This window comes from Erinaceus europaeus, chromosome 11 (genome assembly GCF_950295315.1).
Source record: "Erinaceus europaeus chromosome 11, mEriEur2.1, whole genome shotgun sequence".
Taxonomy (NCBI): Eukaryota; Metazoa; Chordata; class Mammalia; order Eulipotyphla; family Erinaceidae; genus Erinaceus; species Erinaceus europaeus.
In genome coordinates, this window is record NC_080172.1 from 51,089,061 (window position 1) to 51,112,020 (window position 22,960).

Here is a 22,960-nt window from a genome sequence, read left to right on the forward strand (position 1 = left end):
CCCCAAAAAAACCCGAAAGTAAAAGAGGAAAAATTATTGACCTTAGAAACCCTCCCCCTGAAAAAAGAAACCCAACTACAAGTCTTTTCAAGGTTAGCGCTCCGGGCTCACAGATGAATCACAGCCAGACTGTGCCTTGGAAATATCAGTCATAACTGCAACGTGCAGATAAAAAACATCCTTTTAATCCAGCTCTCCCAGCTGTCCTTCTGTTGGCAGGAGAGCTGCAAGCTCCAAAGGAAGAAAAACTCCGGTCTACAATGCTTAAGACGACCGGAGATGCATGTGAGGGAATGGGGTTGGTGGTGAATAAATCCAAATTGGCACTTGGGGAGAAAAAAAGAAAATGCTTCCTGCTGATTTGCACAGTAAAAAAAGAGTGATAATAAATAAAACCATACAACAGTATGTACACACCAGCAATCCTTCCAAGTCCAGTGCAAAAGCAACCCTGGGGAGCAAAATGAGATATCTCCTTAAAACAAAACCCCAAAGGGGGGGGGGAATATTTTCAAAGACACCTGAAATGCAAAGCTCCTTTTTCTTTTTTCTTTGCCTTTAAGATGGTAGCAGTGGCCGCAGAGCAGAGAAATCTCTGGAAAGCAGTCTCTCGGTCCTTTGCGCCCGCGGGTTCCCGCGGCTACCCCCGGCGGACCCGCAGCCCCAGCCCGGGCTCGGCCTTGTGCTGCGAGGCGACTTCCCGAGTGAGCTCCAAGCGGCTGCTCCGCGGCCGGGCTCCGCAGTCCTCTCCCGTCTCGGCCTCCATGAATCGGGGGCGCCGCTTCCTCCCGGCCCCCTTGGGAGCGGCCGGGTCTTCCCGGCGGCTGCGGGCCGCGCCGGGCTCCTGTCCACGCTCGCCGCCTCGCCCGGCCTCCGGCCTCCCTCGCCGGCCGCGCAGCGCTCAGGACGCCGCGGCCTCGGCCCCCGGGGGTCCCGCTCGCTCCGGCCTCCGCGGGCCCCCGGCTCGGGCGCAGGCAGCGAGGGCGGCAGCAGGCCGGCTCGGGCGTCCGGCTCCCGGCGTCGCGGCCGCGGTCGCCTCCTTCCGGGCCCCTCTCCTCCCCCCGGCTCGCCACTCGCTCGGGCGCAGGCCCGGCCGGCCGCCCCCTCCCCTCCCTCCCCGCGCCGCCCGCCCTCCCTCCGCCTCCTCCCCCGCCCGCCTTTCTCCTTCCCTCGCTCTGCGGGGGCGGGGCCGCAGGCTCCTCCTCCGCGCCGCGCGGCCGGGGGCGGGGAGGGATGGGCGCCCCCGGCCCCGCCCGCCGCCCCGCGCGCCCCCTGCCTGCGGTCCCCTGTGGGCCCCGCCGCGCGGCCTGGCCGCTGCCTCTTCTGCGGGGTCCCCGGCGCTTCCCCGCCCCTCCCGCCAACGACCCCGGCCCGGCGCCGGCCAGGCCTTGCGGGCCTGCCTCGCCTAAGGCTTCCCAGGGCGCCGCCCCCCTTCGCGGCGGGGCTGCGGCCCCGACCTTTGTGTCCCCGGCGTCGCGCGCCCCGGCCCCTCCCCACGTGCCCGGCCGCGCCTCAGCCTTCGCCCTGAGCGCGCGCCGCCGCCGCCCACCCTCCCGCCTGCCCTGTCCTCACCCTCACGTCCGGGACAGCCCCGCGGCCACTCTCCCGGTGCCGGGCGCCGCTCTGAGTGTCCCCTCCCTTCTCTGAGGCCTTCCCGGCACTTCCTTCCTCTTGCGGGGGAAGAGCCAGGTGAGTCTGGGCATCTTCACACCGGCTGCTGTGGAAAGTGGTTTTGAAGTCGGTGTTGCGAAGCCTTTCAAAGACAGTCCTGCTTTCATAACCCCCCTCGCAGAGCTGTGGCTTCTAGATCTTTCCCAGAGACTAAGCTGTGGTCTAAAGGTCGCGGGCGGTGTGGTTACAAATAATTAAGATAAAAAGGTGTGAGCGTGTCTTCCTGTCTAGGTAAAAGTGTGTTGGTGTGTGTGTGTGTGTAAACATTCTGACTCAGTGGCCCTGGCAGTGTTAGAAGTTTTGCAAGTATCAAGGTTTGAAAATATCAAGAGAAAGAAGTCACTAATAAGCATCAGTCATGTTTCATGTTTTATTACCAGATCGCTCTGGTTTATGGTTAGTGCTGGGGATTAAACCTGAGAGCTCAGAGCCTCAGGCATGGGAGTTCTTTGCAGAACTATCATGCTGTCTCCCCATCCCTGAGCCAATTGGAGACTTACAGTGAACCAAGAGCTCCCCCTAAATATATCCCAGGTACACATTGACAAAGAACTGATGGCACCTACTCATCTCCAGCAACCCTGAGGCCGAACCTCCCAGACAGTGGTCTTCCTTCCAGTTGTCCCAATCGCAACAGTCACCATTTTCTTCCCATATTCCCTGCAAAGATAAATCTCCCAAATATGGACACCAAACATTCTGCTTACTTTGCTTTCATAATGCACATAATATCCTTGAAACAATTACTTACATGTATTTCCTGATATGCCTTATTGAACATGCCTCTAAAGTAGAAATATTAAAGTCTGAAATAAAGGTAAAGTGCATTTTAAAAATTATACCTTTTAGGGGGTCAGGCGGTGGTGCATTTGTTAGAATGCATAGTTAATATGTGCAAGAACCCAGGTTCAAGTTTCACAAGTAATGAAATAGTGCTGCAGATGTCTCTCTTTCTCCCTATCTCCCCCTTCCCTCTCAATTTCTCTGTCTCTATCCAAAATAAATAAATAAATATGTATATAATATTAGAAAAAATTATACATTTTAGTACTGGGTGATAGCTAGATTCAGTCACCACCACCACCACCACCGTAAGTTAGAGCTGAGTGGTGCTCTAGTGGAAAATAATAATAATTAATTAAAAAACAATAATATAAATTCATGCTTTTCTAACAAGATCAGAAGAGAAAACACAAGCAGAACCTGAACTGAAATTGGCATATTGCACCAAAATAAAAGACTCTGGGTTTTGAGGGGGGGGGAACACAGGTCCAAAAAGGATAATAAAGGACCTAGTGGGGGTTGTATTGTTATATCAAAAACTGGCAAATGTCATGCATGTACAAACTATTGTATTTACTGTCTAATGTAAAACATTAATTCCTCAATAAAGAAATTTTTTAAAAATCATGTTTTTCTTTTGCCTCCAGCTGGGGCTCAGTACTGGCACTATGAATCCATTTGTTCCTGGAGGTAAGACAGAGAGAAATTGAGAGGTGGAGGAGGAGTTAGGGAGGGAGACAGAGGGATGTCTGCAGAACTGCTTCACCGCTTGTGAAGCAACCCCCCTGCAGGTGGGGAGCCTAGGGTTCTAAGTGGGATCCTTGTTTGTGTCCTTGCACTTCAGACTATGTGTGCTTAACCTGGTGCATCACCACCCAGATTCTAAAATCATATTGTCTTGATTACCAGCAAAATTGCTTAGCAGGTAGAGAACAGGACTTGCATACCTGAGGTTCCTGCTTAAACCCCTTGGTCTGCATGTCTGAGTTGTGCTCTGGCTCCTCTCTCTCATGTGAAACTCTCTTTTTGCCATCCTGGTGGTTAGTGAGAGGGTAAAGTGTTGGACTCTCAAGCATGAGGTCCCAAGTTTGATCCCTGACACTCCATGTGCCAGACTGGTGTTTGGTTCTCTTTCTCTTCTGCCATTCTCAGTAATAAATAAAATCTTAAAGATAGAAACTTTCATATAATTTAATAAATAAAATCTTACATTTGTTAAAAATTAATGACCCACAACTGGTTAAGATACTTGTCAAAGAGGTAGTTGCCAATGGAAGAACTATATCTTTGATTGTATTTATTAAGCTATACTTGAATACTTGAGAGACTTACAGTTTTCAAAAGTTCAAACCTACTAAAAAGTTTCATTGGAAAATTTATAACAGATACTAAAATTCTGTTTCCAGTTTTTCAAGTGTGCATACAAACATTTTATAGATGAAACATTGGCTCTGGTAACAAAATCGCAATATTGGAACAATTTCTAACCAAGCAGTTTGGAAATGCTTTACCCACAAGCAAGACTTTCTTTCATTTGCAGACAATTTTGTTTCCCTCAAAAAGACAGACCAAGTGGATTGTTGATGAAAATCAGTGCTATAAGGCATAAGACTCTGGCCAGTCATTTCTCAGTAAAGAACACTGTAAAATCAAAATGTGACTCTCCTATCTATTCACTATCTCTTTGTAGGCCTTTCCCAGGAGATAACCAATGAATCTCTCAAAGATTTTCATGGTCATTCTCCCTGTCTTTACTAACAATTGTAACATTTGTAGCAAGTAGTAAGCTTATTTTTTGTTCAATGGCATGCACACAGTCCCGCTGGCTCATGGAGCAGCTCCCATACTCCAAGAGGCAGAAGACTTCTGAAATAGAGACCTATCCATTGACTGCCTGACCACCACTGACCATTTTTTAAAATTTACTTATGTACTAATTAATGAGAGAGAGAGAGAGAGGAGAGAGAGAGAGACAGAGAGAGAGAGACAGAGAGAGAGGTAGAACCAGAGCATCACTCTAGCATATGTGATGCCAGAGGTCAAATTTGATGAGCATCACTCTAGCATATGTGATGCCAGACGTCCCCATGTTTGAGAGTTCAGTGCTTTATCCACTGCACCACCTCCCAGGCCACTGTATTGAATGTTAATAAAACTTAATTCTGGGGGGCTGGGTGGTAGCGCAGAGGGTTAAGCACACTTGGCGCAAAGCGCAAAGACCAGCATAAGGATCCTGGTTTGAGCCCCGGCTCCCCACCTACAGGGGGTTGCTTCACAGGCAGTGAAGCAGGTCTGCAGATGTCTATCTTTCTCTCTCCCCTCTGTCTTCCCCTTCTCTCTTGATTTCTCTCTGTCCTATCCAACAACAACAATAAACAACCAGGGCAACAATAGGGGAAAAAATAGCCTCCAGGAGCAGTGGATTTGTAGTGCAGGCACTGAGTCCCAGCAATAACCCTGGAGGCAAATAAAAATAATAAAATTTAAAAAACTTAATTCTTTTTATAGTGCAATATCATTTTGAATATATTCTTTTTAAAAAATTTTTTAAATATTTATTTTATTTATTTATTCCCTTTTGTTGCCCTTGTTGTTTTATTGTTGTTGTTGTTGGATAGGACAGAGAGAAAAGGAGAGAGGAGGGGAAGACAGAGAGGAGGAGAGAAAGATAGACACCTGCAGACCTGCTTCACCGCCTGTGAAGCAACTCCCCTGCAGGTGGGAAGCCGGGGTTGAATATATTCTTAAATAATTTCCTCTTGAGGTAGGGGGATAACATAATGGTTATGCAAAAGGCTGTTATACTTGAGGTTCTGAAGTCCCAGGTTCAATCCTCTAGACCACCAAAAGCCAGAATTATGCCATGGTCTGGTAAAAATAATAATTTTCTCTTGTACATTTGGGTATCACCTTTATATAAGCCTCTTTGAAGGCTGTGGGGGATAGGAGTGACTTTAGCAGAACAAAGTTCTGAGTTCCTTTATGTTAGCTGGTCATTTCAGTGAACTGCAAGGTTAGAGAAAGAAATAGAGGGCTAGGGAGATAGTATAAATGGCTATATGAAACCATATTCATGCCTGAGGTACCCAAATGCCCAGGTACCACCATAAGCCAGAGTTGAGCAGTACTCTGGTGTCTCTCTGTTTATCTTTTTCTATATATCTCTCTGGCTAAAATAAAATAAAGTATTTAAAAAAAAAAAGAAATGGATTAGATTGTGCCCAAGATAGACTAGTTAGTAAGAATCTGGAAGCAGCTACTGGCTAGTGTTCAAAACACTGAAGTAGGAATCCAATGAACTGGGCTTATAGTTAGGGAAGCGACTCAGTTATAGAGCACAGACTTGCTAGAATGGTGTTCTGGTTTCCTTCTCTCTGTTCGCTCTCATAAAATAAATACGTAAATCTAAAAATAGAACTGTTTTGGGGAGGGTCTATATCCCTTTCTCATTCTGTGAACATCTGTTTGAAGGTTGTAAGGATTAAATAAGATAGGGCACAGGTTCTATAAACTGGAGAGTTAAAGAAAATCAGCATAAACCTTGAAAAGAGAAGCCAGATGGTGGAGCACCAATTGAGTGCACATGTTACTGTGCACAAGGACCTGGGTTCAAACCCCTGTTCCATACTTGCACGGGGGAAACTTCATGGGCAGTGAGCAGTGCTGCAAGTCTCTCTCTCTTCCTCTCTCTCTCTCTCCCTTTCCCTGCCCCTTCCCTCTCAATTTCTCTCTCTAGGCAATAAATAAGTAAACTGTTAAAAAAACCAAAACATTGAGACGTGTACTGACCGAGTCCCATTAACTTTTTCTACACAGCCTTACTAATAAATGAACAAACGAATCTTTTTTCTTTCCTTTTCCTCTTCATTCTTTTTCTTCTGCTTTTTTCTCCTCCCCATCCTCCTCTTCTTTTTCTTCTTCTTTTATCAGAACACTGCTCAGCTCTAGCTTCTGATGGTGCAGGAAATTGAACCTGGGTCCTTGGAACCTCAGACATGAGAATCTTTGTGCATAGCATTCTATGAGATAGGTAGAATATTGCCATATATATTCATATATATATATATATATATATATATATATATATATATATATATATATATAATGACTTAATAGTGATTTACAAGATTAGAAGATAATAGGTATATAATTCCACATCTTCCCACCACCAAAGTTCTGTCCCCCAACCCTCTCCAGCAGTAACCATCACAGTTCTCCCAAATTCATAGATAGATATGGGTTAAATATATATTCTTTTTTTTGCCTCCAGGGTTATTTCTGGGGCTCAGTGCCTGCACCAGGAATCTACTGCTCCTGAAGGCCATTTTCCCCCTTTTGTTGCCCTTGTTGTAGCCTTGTTGTGGTTATTATTGTTATTGTTGATGTTCTTCATTGTTGGATAGGACAGAGAGAAATGGAGAGAGGAGGGGAAGACAGAGAGGGGGAAAGAAAGACAGACACCTGCAGACCTGCTTCACCTCCTGTGAAGCAACTCCCCTGCAGGTGGGGAGCCGGGGGCTCAAACCGGGATCCTTAGGGTGGTCCTTGCGCTTTGCCGCCATGTGCACTTAACCCACTGCGCCACCTCTCGATCCCCTAAATATATATTCTGCCCTTCTCTTTTTCAAGTTCCTGTGTTTCAATTCTCAAATTCCACATATGAGTGAAATCACCTGACAGCTGTCCTTCACTTCCTTACTTATTTCACTAATTATTATCACTGCCAGTCCCATTCATTTAGTACCAAAGGACACATTATAGTCTTTTAAATTGCTGAGTAGTTCTCCATTCAGTATATGTCCCATAACTTTTTAAATGTATTTGTAAGACTCAAATTAGTTAACCCTTTTTTTTTTTAAGAGACAGGGATTGAGAGGGAGGATGCATCAGGGTAATGAGAATAACCAAGACTAGATCTGTTTCAGATATAATTTCATAATCACTCAGAATATTTATTCATGCAACCTGTTTAATAAGTAGCAACAGGGCTGGGGAGATAGCCTAACGGTTATGCAAAAAGACTTTCATATGTGAAGCACCAAACACACTGGCCCTAGTCAGCACCCACCTTTTGATATAGTCATTATTATTTACATTTTTAGATGGGACATAGAGACCCACAGTGGGTAAATAGCTAGATTTGGGTCACAGAGCTGGGCAGTCTGGCCTCAGTGTGACAGGCCTGGGTGGGGGGTGGGGTGGTGGTAAAACCAAGCAAGGGTGCAAAGGCAGAAAGATGAGAAGACAGTGGGTGCAGGACACATTTAGGAAGAAACTCAGAGAGGTGGAGCTGGAGAGTAGTTAGTGGTTCAATTCCTTGGCCTTCCAGGATGATCTTTCCAGATATAGTGATCAGCAAATTTGACCAAATCCACCCTCAACTCCTCTCTCAGCACCCTTGAGATAGCATCCCTAGAAATCTATCCCCCATCACTTTTGAAGTTCCCTAGGAACTTAATGAAGGAGAGACTTCTCACCCTCTCATCTCTGGGGTGATGCCTTATTCTCTGCAGGTTACCCTGCTGCCTCCCAAGCATGGTACCTTCCAGCCGGTGGTTACCTTAGAAACCGACTCCCATCAACACCTCCTAGTAACTGAGACAAACTGATTAACAGGGGAAGGTGTCAAGAGAAATTGTAAAGGAAATGTGTGAAAGAAAACCAGTTTTAGGTTGAAGACTAATATTTTGGGAAAGTTGGATGGGTATGTGGGTTGCTGTTTTTCCTCCCAATAAGAAAAAGTTGCCGAGATCAAAAGTGACATACAGAAAAAGGTGAGATGCCGAAGGGAAAATAAGGGGAAAAAAACTGCTCAAAGCCTGCTGTAGTAATTGAAATATGTCCTTGAAAATCTTTTCAGTATCTAGAGAGGTGGTACAGTGGGTAGTTTGCAGGACTTACAGACAAGGAACTAAGGATGTCAGAATGATGCTCTGGTGGTCTCTTAATTTTTTTTAGTGGGGGCTGGGGAGATAACATAATAATTATGCATAGACTTTCAGGCCTGAGGGTCTGAGTTCCCACGCTCAATCCCTAGCATCACTGTAAGCCAGAGCTGAGCAGTACTCAGGTTAATTTTTTTTTTTTTTAGTAGCCAGAGAGGTGACGTAGTAGTAGAGAGAGCTCTCAAGACTTCTGTGCTTGAGGTGCTGAGTTTAATCTCTTGCACCACATGTGCCAGTTTGACATTCTTTCTATCGATCTATTATCTATCATCCATCTCTTTCTCATTTATAAGTGAATAAAGATTTAAGAAAAACTTTATATTTTATTGACATGCAACAAATTACACATATAAATTTGCAGCTGTGTGTGTGTGTGTGTGTGTGTGTGTGTGTGTGTGTTGGATTGCCAGGGTTTCACTGTTCTGGACCAACATTTTTCAGATAAAGAGAGATATGGAGTCAGAGACAGAAAAGAAAAGAAACCACGGCATCAAAGCTTCCTTCAATATGGTGGGCACTGGACTCAAACCTGGATCTTCCATATGGCAAAGCAGTGCATTAGCCAAATGAGCTATTTTGTAGGCCTTAACTTGATGAGTTTTGAGCTGGATACACTCTTGAAACAGTCACCATGGTTCGAAAGAAAGAAGGAAAGAAGGAAGGAAAAAAAAGAAACAATGAAAGGAAGGAAGGAAACAAAGAATGAAAGAAAGGAAGAAAGGAAAGAAGGAAGGAAGGAAGAAAGGAAAGAAAGTAAGAGATATATTCTCCACTAGTTTTGGTCCTAAGTCTTCCCTCCCACACTGCCTCCTTCCATGTCCTGAGTAATCATTAATCTGCTTTTGTTCTCATATATTAGCTTGCACTTTCTAGAATGTTTTCTTTTTCCACCAGAGTACTGCTCAGCTCTGGCTTATGATAGTGATGGGGATTAAACCTGGAACTTCAGAGCCTCAGGCATGAAAGTCTTTAGCATAATCTATATGCTTTCTCACCTGCCTGCATTTTCTAGAATTTCATAAAAATGAAATAATCAAATATGTATAACTTTATTTTATTCAGTGTAATTGTTTTGACATTCATTTATGCCGTTGAAAATATCAATTTATTGCTGGATGGCATTTAATTTTTTTCAGGTTTTGACTGTCTATTGCTAGTACATAAAAAGTATCATTTTAGGCTAAGAAGATAGCATAATTTATGTGAAAAAAAGTCTTATGCTTGAAGCCCTAAGGCCCTAATTTCAATCCCCAGCACCATCAGATGCCAGAGATCTATCTGTTTATATCTCTAGCCCATTAAAAAATAAAATATTTTTAAAGTTTCATTTTTGGATATTGTCCTGTTATATGCTACCTTACTAGTTCTACTAGATATTTTATAAGTCTCATCAGATTTTCCACACAGAAGTCATGTTGTCTGAGAAAGAATAAGGATAGTTTCACCTCTTTCTTTCTGCTGTCTTTTTGTTGTCTTATTGTGCTAGTTGATTCTGTCAGTATAATGTTTCTGATCTTAGAAGGAAAACATTGCTTTTTGGTTTTGCTTTTTGCTACCGTGGTTGTTGGGAGTTGTTGCCTGTGCAGTCCCACAACTCTTAGTGATCTTTTATTTATTTATTTTTTTCTCATGGGGTTGGGGAGAGGAGAGGAATCTGCAGCACTGTTTGACCAGTAGTGAAGCTTTTCCCCTGCAAGTGAGGGTCCTTACATATGGTACCATGTGTATTCTACAGGATGTGCTTCTACAACCTTTTGCTTTATTATTATTATTTTAATTTATTTATAAAAAGGAGACATTGACAAAACCATAGAATAAGAGCAGTACAACTCCACACAATTCCCACCACCAGAACTCCGTATCCCATCCCCTCCTCTGATAGCTTTCCTATTCTTTAACCCTCTGGGAGTATAAACCCAGGGTCATTCATTGTGGGATGCAGAAGGTGGAAGGTCTGGCTTCTGTAATTGCTTCCCCGCTGAACATGGGCATTGACAGGTCGACGCATACTCCCAGCCTGCCTCTCTCTTTTTCCCTAAGGGGGAGAGGTTCTAGGGAATCGGAGCTCCAGGACATATTGGTGGGGTTGTCTGTCCACAAGTCTGGTTGGCATCATGCTAGCATCTGGAAACTGGTGGTTGAAAAGAGACTTAACATATAAAGCCAAACAAGTTGTTGACTAATCATGAGCCTAAAGGCTGGAGTAGTGCAGATGAAGAGTTGGGGGATCCTCCATTTTGTAGATAGCTAGTAGGCATATTTTAGTTATATTCCAAACAGCCTGTGGCTATACTAGTTTTTTTTTTCCCTGAGTGTGAAATCTGATATGCAGGTGGATCCAAGTTATTGTCTGAGGAGATGATGTCATGGCTGGAAGAAGGACCCGAAAGCTGGATCAAGGAAGAGAGTAGCTCCCAAATATGGGAAAAGGGTATAAATATTGTTGACTGTAAACCCCATTGATTTGATCTGATCTGGGGCCCATATTCAGCTTAGGAGCCTGTGTGACCTCTGCATCCCTGTAGATCTGAGTTCACATTCTGTGGTCATGAGTAGGAACATTCCAAACTGCCCCAGTATCAGGACCCATCTTCCTCAGGTGTAGCATAGAGTATGTTGTCCAACCTCCCTTTGGATGATAGAACATTCCCTATTGTTGTTGATCCAAGTTGAGGGAAAGGTCCTATGGGTCTTTATTCTTTTTTACCAGAGCACTTCTCAGCTCTAGTTTGTGGTGGTGCTGGGCACTGAACCTGGAACCTTGGAACCTCAAGCATGAACGTCTTTTCCAGCCCCACTGTTATTTATTAACCCTGAATATGTTGTCAGTAGGCTTTTCATAGACCTTCCCTTTTAGGCTTTGGAGGTTCCTTTCTGCTCCTACTATTGATACATAGAGTAACATTTACAGTGTTATCATATTCATTTATTTATTTCTCCTGGAGAACTGCTCAGCTCTGGCTTCATGTTAGTGTGGGGGACTGAACCTAAAACCTTCAAGCCCCAGACATGAAAGTCTTTTTCCAAAAGCACTATGCTGTCTCCCCACCCTATAGTTTTATCTTTTAAGTGTACAGTTCAGTGGTGTTAAGAACATACACATGGTCTGGGAGGTGGCACAGTGATAAAGCTTTGAACTCTCAAGCGTGAGATCCTAAGTTTGATCCCCAGCAGCACATGTGCCAGAGTGATGTCTGGTTCTTTCTCTCTCCTATCTTCCTCATTAATAAGTAAATAAAATCTTTAAAAAAAAAAAGAACACACACAATTTTGTATAGCCATCACTTCTATCTAATTCCAGAGCATTTAAAAATCATCCTAAATAATTAAGTAATTTTTCCTCATTTCTCCTCCATCACCACCCCTTACTCTAGTCTCTGGTACTTCTCTCTGTATTAACTAGCCTATTCTGAGCAATTTATGTAAGTGAAATCTTATAATATTGTTTTTGGGTGTCTGTTGATTCTACTTAGCATATTTTCAAACTTTATTCATTTTACAGGTTGTGTTAAAATCTTATTTCTCTTATAGTTGAATAAGCTATATATATAATAAGTATATATAGATAGATATAGATATATAGATATATTTTGGGGCCATTTTGAGGCTGTTTCCACATTTTGGCTATTATGAATAATGAATAACTGATACTGGTGTACAAGTAAATGTTTGGATCCCTGTTTTTAAATTATTATTTTTTAATAAATTAAATTTTTTAATCCCTGTTTTTAAATTATTATTTTTTAATTGCCATCAGGGTTACTACTGGGCTTGGTGCTGATGGCCATTTTTTCCTTTTATTTCCTCTATTTTATTTGATAAGATAGAGATTCAGAGAGGAAGGAGGGATAGAAAAGGAGACAGAAGGGGCCAGGTGGTGGCACACCTGGTTAAACATGCACCTTACAGTGCAGGGGGAAATCTTGATGAGTGGTGAAGCAGGGCAGCAGATGTCTCTCTGTTTCTTTTCCTCTCTATCTCCCCCTTCAATTTCTCAGTCTCAATCAATAATAAATACATTTTTTAAAAATTAAAAAAGAAAAGAAAGGAACGACCCCACTGCAGGTGGGGATGGGTGTTGGAAGCTGGGTCCCTGTATATGGTAAAGTGTGTGCTCAACTTGGTGCACCATTGGTTGGCCGCAGTGAATTTGATTTAATTTTTTTTCTTTGCAGGGGATGGGGGAACTTTCAGGTCCTGGTGCACAATGGTGGAAGACAGGCTCGGAGTGAGAGTGTCTTGCAGCAAATTGAGTGATTCTTACACATGTATCAAAAGGTGTATTTACTGTGCTCTTCCTTCCTTCTTTTTTTTTTTTTTTTTTAATTTAACAGGGCAGGAAATTGAGAGAGGAGGGAGAGATAGAGAGGGAAAGAGAAAGAGAGATACTTGGAGCCCTGCTTCACTACTTGTGAAGCTTTCCCCTTGTAGATGGGGACTGGGACGTTAGACTTGAATCCTTGTGCATAGTAACTTGAGCTTAAATTCTTTTAAGTACTTACGTAAGTGAGGAATTGATGGGTTATTTATTATTATTATTTATTTTCCCTTTTTTGCCCTTGTTTTTTATTGTTTTTGTAGTTATTGTTGTTGTTATTGATGTCGTCATTGTTAGATAGGACAGACAAAAATGGAGAGAGATGGGGAAGACAGAGGGGGAGAGAAAGACAGACACCTGCAGACCTGCTTCACCTGCAGGTTGCCTATAAAGCAACTCCCCCTGCAGGTGAGGAGCTCGGGCTCAAACAGGGATCCTTACGCTGGTCCTTGTGCTTTGTGCCACATTGCGCTTAACCCGATGCACTACCACCCGACTCCCTTGATGGGTTATTTAATAATTCTTTATTTGGAACTGCCAACCTGTTTTCCACAGTGACTGCATCATTTTGTGTTCCACCATCAGTACACATTCTCTCTGTATTTTTCTGAAAGCTTCATTATTATTTTGGTAATAGCCATTCTGATGGGGATGAGGTGGAATCTCACTATGGTTTTGAGTTGCATTTCCTTAGTAGCTACAAGTGTTGAGTATCTTTTGATGTGTTTACTGCTCATTTGTGCATCTACTTTGGATACATATTTAACCAAGTTCTTTGCCAACTTTGGGATATTTTCTTTGTTATATTGTAGAAGCTCCTTACATATTTTAGATACAAGTTCCTTATTAGATAAGTGATTTGCAAAAAATTTCCATTCTCTGTGTTGTCTTTTCACTTTTTTGTTTTCACTTTCTTTCCCTTTTTCCACTTTCACTTTGTCATTTCACTTTCATTGTTATTTATCCTTGAATACACAAAAGTGTTTAATTCTTATTAAGTCTAGTTTATCTATTTTTTTCTTTATTGCCTTGTGCTTATAGTGTCATGCTTAAGAAACCATTGTTTAAAAAAAAAAGAAAAACAAACCATTGTTAAATCCAGTGTTATGTAGGACACATAGTTGCTGTGTTTTTTTTTTCTTTCTTTCTCCTGCTCCCCCTCCTCCACCTCTTCCTCCATCCTCTCCTCAACAGAGCCCTGTTCTGCTCTGGCATCTGGTGATGATGGGGATTGTGCCCGGGGCCTTTGGTGACTCAAGCATGAGAGTGTTTCTGCTATCATCCCAGTTTAGATTTATTTATTTTTTGCCTTTAGGTTTACAAATCCACTGCTCCTGGAGGCCATCTTTTCCCCATTGTTGTTGCTGCTGCTGTTGGATAGGACAGAGAGAAATTGAAAGAGGAGGGGAAGACAGGGAGAGAGAAAGATAGACACCTGCAGACCTGCTTCACTGCTTGTGAAGTGACCCCCCGCCCTGCAGTTATGGAGCTGGGGATTGAACTGGGATCCTTGCACCCATCCTTATGCTTCATATTATGTGCTATAAACCTAGTGCGCTATTACCTGCCCCTCTCTCATAAAAGTAAACTCTTCATCAGTACTTTCATATATACGTGTGTGTGTATAAATATATATATGTGCATATATATAGACAGATTCTATACCTATCTATCTATCTATCTATCTATCTATCTATCTATCTATCTATCTACTTAGATAGAGAGAAACCATAGCACTGAAGGTTTCCTCAATGCAGTGGAGGCTAGGCTTGAAGGTTGGTTTGCACACATGGAAAAGTAGCACACTATCCAAGTGAGCTATCTCATTAGCCCCCCCCCCCCACATAAGTAGCTTTTTTTAAAAAAGACTTTTTAAAAAAAGTTTTTATTTATAACATGGGAACATTGACAAGACCATAGGATAAGAGGAGTACAATTCCACACAATTCCTGCCACGAGAACTCCATATGCCATTCCCTCCCCTGATAGCTTTCCTATTCTTTAATAGGAAATGAGCATGGACCCAGGGTCATAATGGGGTACAGGAGGTGGAAAGTCTGGCTTCTTTAATTGCTTTTTTGCTGAAGATGGGCATTGATAGGCCGATCCTACTCCCAGACTCTCTCTTTCTCTGGTGGGGCAGGGATCTGGGGAGGTGAGGCTCCAGGACACATTGGTGGGGTGTTTGCCCTGGCAAGTCCGGTTAACATCATGCTAGCATCTGGAACCTGGTGGCTGAAAAAGAGATAAGATAGAAAGCAGAGCAAATTTTTGACTAAGTATGAACCTAAAGAACATTGTGGATAGAGATTTGGGGGTCTCCATTTTGGAAAAAGCTAGTAGGTCTATTTTAGGCATATTCCAAGGGACCAATGTCTACTAGTTTTTGCCTATGCCTGATCAAGGAAAAAGAAGACTTTTACTGAGGTCATGGGACCCTTGGAATATACCTAAAATAGACCTAGATAGTAATCCTTTTCCAAAATGGAGACCCCAAATCTCATCTGCTATATAGTCTTACCTTTAGATTCCTGATTATCAAACATTTTTTTTCTGCTTTGTATCTTAATGCTTTTCAGCCAGTAAGGTGCAGATGCTACCATGACGCCAACCTGACTTCCCTGGACAGAGGACCTCACCAATGTGTCCTGAAACTCCACCTCCCCAGACCCCTGCTTCACTAGGGAACGAGAAAGACAGGTTGGGAGTATGGACCTGCCAATGCCCATGTCCAGTGGAGAAGCAATTACAGAAGCCAGACCTTCTACCTTCTGCACCTCATAATGACCCTGGGTCCATACTCCCAGGGAGATAAAGAACAGGAAAGCTTCCAATGGAGAGGATGTGATATGGAACTATGGTTGTGGGAATTGTGTGGAATTATAGCCCTCTTAACCAGTGGACTTGCCTATCATAATTAAATCAATAATGAAAATAAAAAGAATTTTTAGGTTTAATTCTTTAATTTTTTTTAACTTTACTTTTACAAGACCTCTGGTTTATGGTGGTATAGGGGTCATGCCATCTATTAGAGATAATTGTACTTCTTCCTTCCTATTTTGTTTATTTTTTCCACATAATGGCTCTGGCTAGGACCTTTCAGTATTATTGTGAACAGAAGGGCTAAAAGTATTCATGTCTAATGCTTCTGCTCTTGGGAGAAAGACATCTTTCACCACTGATAGGATTTGAGCTGTGAGTTTTTCACAGTTGAAGGAACTCTTTTTTATTCTGAGTATATTGAGTGTTTTAAAAGATTATTTATTTACGAGAGAGAGAGAGAGAGAGAGAGAATACCAGAGCATCACTCTGGCACATGTAATGCCATGGTTCCAACTCAGGACCACATGCTTGAGAGTCCAATGCTTTACCTACTTCACCACCTCCCAGGCTGCTATTGAATGCTCTTATTATGAAAGGTCATGCTACTTTCTCAAATGCTTCTCCAAAAATCAACTGAAGTGATCCTGTGGGTTTTCTTAATTCTGTGAATGTGGTGTATTACCTTGATTGAACTTCATTTGGCAAGTAATATTTTAATATACTGCTGAATTGGATTTGCTGGTGTTTTGCTGAGGATTTTTGCATCTATATTTATAATGTATGTTGGTCTGTCATTCCTGTCTCTGGCTTCAGTATCAGGGCAATACTGGCTTCATAGAATAAGTTGTGAATATTCTTTCCTCTTCTACGTTTGGAAAGTGTTTTGGAAGGTGTATTATTGCTCAGACTCCCATAGCAAAACACTATAGACTGGTGGCTTAAACTGTGGACACTTCCTTCTCAGCGCTGGAGACTGAGACACCCGAGATGAGGATGTAGTGTGGTTTGAGTGCTAATGAGTGCTCTCTCCCTGGCTTGTAGACATCTGCTTTCTCATTGGGTTCTCTCAAGAGAAACTTTGTATGATTCCACTGCTCCTGGCAGACTTAATATTTTGCTTTTTTTTTTTTTTCCAAATGTAAGTTAAGAGACAAAGAGGGAGACAAAGACAGCACACACTATTTCACCACATGTGAAACTTCCCCTTGGGTTGGTGTTCCCATGTGGTGGCCAGGTGCCAGTGTATGATAAAGTATGAGCTCTGCCAGCCCCTAGGTATAACTTTTGATTCAGTAATTCTCATGACTGTTCATTTTGAGAGCATTGTTTATGCTAGTGGAAAAATGAAAAATGTTGGGCCGGGTGGTGGTGTACCTGGTTGAGCACACATGTTACAATGTGCAAGGACCCAGGTTCAAGCCCGCCGTCCACACCTGCAGGGGGAAAGCTTCACAAGTGGTGAAACCGTGCTGCAGGTGTCTCTCTGTCTCTCACCCTCTCTGGCCCTTCCTTCCCCCTCGATTTCTGACGGTCTTGATCCAGTAAATAAAGATAATAAAAAAATTTTAAAAGAAAAATTAAAAATGTCTGATAAAACAGTTCATTGAATTAAAGTTCAACTACATCTTGGAATTTTATTAGGTGTTTCAATTTTGTAGAACAAAACAAGAAACACAACACACATAGAGAGAGACACACACACACACACATAGGACAGGCAACACTCTAAAATGCTATTATTCCCAGGTGATGGAATGACAGACTTGATTTTATCCCAGTGGAGGTAGGCATTGCCACTCAGAGCAATTCTTAGACACCAGCTAGGTGACCTAGAATTCAACTCAGTGGCAGTATCTACCCAGAGATAGCAGCAGAGTCCACAGGTGAAGGACTAAGTCCCACTAGGTTGGCCTCCACTTCAGATATGAGTCATGACTAGCTGTCATCAGAGCTTCCTATCACTCACCCCTTGAGTTCCACGGTTTTGCTAGAAGGGATTCACTAAACAGAGGAAAGGAAGCTACTTACTAGATAACAGGCAGCCAACACATGTGCATGGAGAAAGATATGTAGGGAGGGGCATGGAGTTTCCAGCTCTCTCTCAGCAGGCCTCTTTCCCAAAGTTATCAAAGGTTCACCAACCAGGAAGTTCTTCAAACCTCTCTATCTGCTTTTTGTTTACCAAGGCACTACTCATTTCTGACTTCAGGTGGTGCTGGAGATTAAACCCAGGACTTCCAGTGCCTCAGGGATGAAAATCTATTGCATAACTTGGCAAACTACCTCCTCACCCATCTTGAAAATTTGAAAATATTTGTTATGAAGACTTCATTACCTGGGCACAATTAAGTCTTTGACCCTAAGTGATATAACTCAACCTCAAAAGACTTGTGTGAACGCTGAGGCCTCATTGTCCCAGGTTCAGTCCCTAACACTGCCATAAACCAGAGCTGAGCAGTTGTCTGGTGAAAAAATAATAATAAAAATAAAATAAGTACACAAATAAATAGAAAAGAGAACTAACCCTCTAGCCCCTTCCCCTCCCTGAAGGTGAGGGGAGTAGGGACCTGGAGGGTGGGGAGTAGCGGTTTAGCCCTCTATTGGTCAGCTCTACCCTCAACAAGCTTCCATGCTTTGGCATTGTCAGACTACTGTCTTGTTTCCACAACAGAGGATGCCTTTACCACTCTGTTCACATAGAGAATTCCAAACATTTTAGGAGACCTGTGCCAGAAATGGATATGAAAAACAGTTTATATTTATTGGGCTGGAGTGATAGCTAACTGGGCACAGTGTGTGCTTTGCCAAGCATAGGATCCAAGTTTGAGCCCTGTCACCACACGGAAGGCACCATGGCACTGGAAGGGGCTCTGGTGCTATAGTATCTCTTCTCTGTTTTGCTATCTACCAGAATGAAGGTGTGAGGGGCTGGATGGTAGCACGCTCGGTTGAGGGCACAGGTTTAAGCCCCTGGTCCCCACCTATGGTGTGTGTGTGTGTGTGTGTGTGTGTGTGTGTGTGTGTGTGTAGCTTCAGAAGCAGTAAAGCAGTGCTGTAGCTGTAGGTGTCTCTCTCTCCCTCATTTCTCTTTTTTTTCTCCCTCTCTATCTCTCTTCTCCTTTCAATTTCTCTCTTATCAAATTAAAAGATAATGGTCACCAGGAGCAGTAGATTCATTGTGCACACACTAAGCCCCAGTGATAACCTCGATGACAATAATAAAAAAGACAAATAAATAATAAAAAAAAAAGTATATTTATTAACAAGAAAGAAAGAAAGAAAGGGAGGGAGGGAGGGAGGGAGGGAGAGAGAGAGAGAGAGAGAGAGAGAGAGGATATCAGAGCATTGCTCTGGTACATGAGATACTGAGATTGGAATTGAACTTGGGACCTTATGTTTAAAGAGTCCAGGGATGAAACCTCTTACACTATCAGATTTAGAATTGGTCACTTCAATAATTCACTTATCAATGCTCCCAGGTCCATTGCTCTATTTAAAACCTTCACCAAAGTGCCCTCCCTCCCTTTCTCCATCCCTTCATCCCTCTATTCCTTCCTTCCTTCCTTCCTTCTTTCCTTCCTTCCTTCTTTCCTATAGAGACAGAGAAGCAAATAGAGTAGTAGAGGCAGAGAGAGTGAAAGAGACCACAGCACAAAAACCTCCTTCAGTGTGGTGGGGGGCCGGGCTTGAACCTGAATCACACACATGGCAAAGTAGCGCACTATTCAAAGGAGCCACTTTGTGAGCTTCCTCTGTCTTTATTTGACAGAGACAGGGAAGCTGAGAGTGTGAGTGAAAGAGGCCATAGCTTCAAAGCTTACTTCAGTGCCATGAGGGTTGGTCTTAAAGCTGGGTCATGCAAATGATAAAGCAGTACACTATCCAAGTGAGTTATTTTTGTCAGCCTGTCTGTTCCTTTCTGAACTGCTACACTGCAGTCACTTCGGGAGTCACCCAGTAATGAAATGTAACAGGAGTCCCAATTCAAGGTCTCTTACTGCAACTTCATTTCCTGTGCTTCTGCATATTTCTGCATATCTCCCTGCTTTGTAGCATTATTGTAAGCCTCTCTCCTTACCTAGAGTTTTTTTTTTTTCTTTCTCCTCATTACCACCAAGGTTATCACTGTGGCTCAGTGCCTACATAATGAATCCACTAGTTTCAGCATCTATTTCTTCCCTTTCCTCCTTTTATTTTATAGGAGAGAAATTGAGAGGGCAGAAGGAGAAAGAAAGCAAGACACCTACTAGAGTTTGCAGTGAGTACCTCCCTAACACTTCCTCTCCACTATTCCAAGCTTGGGATCCATGATTGCTCAACAAATTGTTTGGCTTCATATGTTAACTCTCTTTTCAATCACCAGGTTCCAGATGCCACCAGGATGCTGGCTAGGCTACCCTGGATTGAAGACCCCACCAATGTGTCCTGGAGCTCAGCTTCCCCAGAGTCACACCCTACTAGGGAAAGAGAGAGGCAGACTGGGGGTATGGACCGACCAGTCAACGCCCATGTTCAGCGGGGAAGCAATTACAGAAGCCAGACCTTCTACCTTCTGCAACCCTCAACGACCCTGGGTCCATGCTCCCAGAGGTCTAGAGAATGGGAAAGCTATCAGGGGAGGGGGTGGGTTATGGGGATTGGGTGTTGGGAATTGTGTGGAGTTGTACCCCTCCTACCTTATGCTTTTGTTCACTAATCCTTTCTTAAATAAAAAATTAAAAAAAATAATAATAAAAAAAAAAAAAAAGAAAGCAAGACACCTGTAGCACTGCTTCACCACTCAGGAAGCTTACCCGCTGCAGGTGGGGACTGAGCACTCAAACCAGGGTTCTTGTACAAAGTAACATTTGGGCTCAACTGTGTGCCCTGCCCCTCAAGTATTGTTCCCTTCTCTTCTCTTCTCTTCTCTTCTCTTCTCTTCTCTTCTCTTCTCTTCTCTTCTCTTCTCTTCCCTTCTCTTCCCTTCCCCCTCCCCTCCCCTCCCCCTCCCCTCCCCTCCCCTCCCCTCCCATCCCTTCCCCTCTTCTTCTTTCTTTCTTTCCCTCCCTTTCTTTCTTTCTTTCTTTCTTTCTTTCTTTCTTTCTTTCTTTCTTTCTCTCTCTTTCTTTCTCTCTTTTTCTCCTTCAGATAGAGACAGAGAAGGCAGAGATAATTAAAGAGGCCAAAGCACTGAAGCTTCTTTCAGTGGGGACTGAAACCTGGATCACTCGCATGATAAAGTAGGGCAATATCCAAGTGAGCTATTTTGCTGACACTCTGTAATCTCTAACCTTATCCCTCTCACTCTTGCTTGTGAAAGTTAAGAAAGGGCTGGTGAAATAGCTTGCTTGGATTGTGTGCTGCTCTGCCATGTGTGCAGTCTAAGATCAAGACCTGCCTCCACTGCATTGAAGGAAGCTTCTGTGCTATTCTCTCTCTCTCTCTCCATCTCTCTGTCTGTCTGTCTGTCTGTCTGTCTTTATCTTAACAAATATAAATAAAAAGAAAGCAGAGAAAAGAAAAGAAAAGAAAAAGAAAGAAGGTTGGTCTGGAAGGCAAAATCTGAATAAAATGTAAAACCAGCAATTCTTAGGTCTAGTAGAAAAGCTAGTGTACAAGTCTAATTGTGCCCCCCACCCCCTTCAAATCAGACAGACAGACAGAAGCTCCTAAAACACTGGTGCTGGATAGGAAAACCTGGCTTGTAACTGATGAATTTAAACAATGCTGAGAACTAGCAACTTCTTGAAGGTCTGGTCACAGGGGTAGGGAGGCAGGGGATTGGAGGGATGGGTTCACGTAAGGAATTGGGTTTGTGTGAGCTTCACCTCCAGTCTAGCCAGTGACTGTCACAAGAAAAATATACGTGTTTTCATGAGGGGGAGAGCAATGTAAGTCTTTTGAAATAAGTCAGAGCATTCAGTTCTTTCATGTAAGGTCTGTCCTCAGGGTAAACCACTTTACCTGGGTATAGACTGCTGGGATTTTATCAATTCTTTATTTTTAAAATTTTTATTATTTGTATATATTTAATTTTTTAAATATTTATTTTCCCTTTTGTTGCCCTTGTTTTTTATTGTTATTGTAGTTATTATTGTTGTTATTGATGTTATTGATGTTGTCATTCTTAGATAGGACAGAGAGAAATGGAGAGAGGAGGGGAAGACAGAGAAGGAGAGAGAAAGATAGACACTTGCAGACCTGCTTCATTGCCTGTGAAGCGACTCCCCTGAAGGTGGGGAGCCAGGGGCTCGAACTGGGATCCTTAAGCCAGTCCTTGCACTTCGTACCACGTGCTACTGATTTTATCAGTTCTAACCTATGTGGAAAGTGATAGGGAATTCCCCCTCCAGCCACCCTCTTCCTCTTTATTTAATTTTTTTGGAATTAAAAAATTGATTTAATAATGAACAATAAGATCATAGAATAAGAGGGGGTACAATTCCACACAATTCCCATAACCAGAGTTCCATATCACATCCCCTCTATTGGAAGCTTTCCTGTTCTTTTATCTCTCTGGGAGCAAGGACCCAGGGTTATTTAGTTTTAGGCTTTGACTGGTGCTTGATTGATTGCCCTTACAGTGTTCATTAAAATCAAAAGGGGACCCTCCATGCCATGGTCACTTTTGAACACAAGACTTGTTCTACTCAAAGCTGTATTTCAAATCAAAAAGGAAAAGCAGATTTTAGGGATGTAAGTTATTTCTGAATAAAATGGAAGGGGGGAGTAAAAGATAGGCTTTCTATCACAGCTCAAGAAAAAAACCATTCTATTTCTCTATCTTGCTCAGTTCTTCCCATGCCCTGTACCAGCATAACAGACACAAGCTACGCCCCACCCTCCCAAGACATCAGGGTAGAAGGAAGAGCTCTAGTCTAACACTGGAGTTTACAGCTAATGCTTCCTCTCTCATTTTGCTATATGCAGGCGCAGCTTCTACCTTCCTTCATTCTCAACCTATTTATTTATTTATTTATTTATTTATTTAAAGGAAGCACTGACAAAACCATAGAATAAGAGGGGTACAACTCCACACAATTCCCACCACCAGAACTCTGTATCCCATCTCCTCTCTGATAGCTTTCCTATTCTTTATCCCTCTGGGAGTATAGACCCAAGGTAATTCATTGTGGGATACAGAAGGTGGAAGGTCTAGCTTCTGTAATTGCTTCCTCACTGAACACGGGCATTGACAGGTCGATACATACTCCCAGCCTGCCTCTCTCTCTTTCCCTAATGGGGTGAGGTTGTAGGGAATCAGCTCCAGGACACATTGGTGGGGTTGTCTGTCCACAAGTCTGGTTGGCATCATGCTAGCATCTGGAAACTGGTGCCTGAAAGAGAGTTATAACATATAAAGCCAAACAAGTTGTTGACTAATCATGAGCCTAAAGGCTGGAGTAGTGCAGATGAAGAGTGTGTGTGGCGGGGGTCTCTG

General features: G+C 43.0%; 1 long non-coding RNA gene across 1 annotated transcript in view; it reads left to right on the top strand.

Annotated features, from left to right (window-relative positions):
• The first annotated feature begins 1,204 nt into the window (after window positions 1-1,204).
• LOC132541350 (uncharacterized) overlaps window positions 1,205-22,960 on the top strand; it is a 53,495-nt gene continuing 31,739 nt past the window's right edge. Inside the window, exon 1 of the long non-coding RNA XR_009552556.1 lies at window positions 1,205-1,689. This is a non-coding gene — a long non-coding RNA (uncharacterized LOC132541350). The remainder of the gene's footprint in view (window positions 1,690-22,960) is intronic.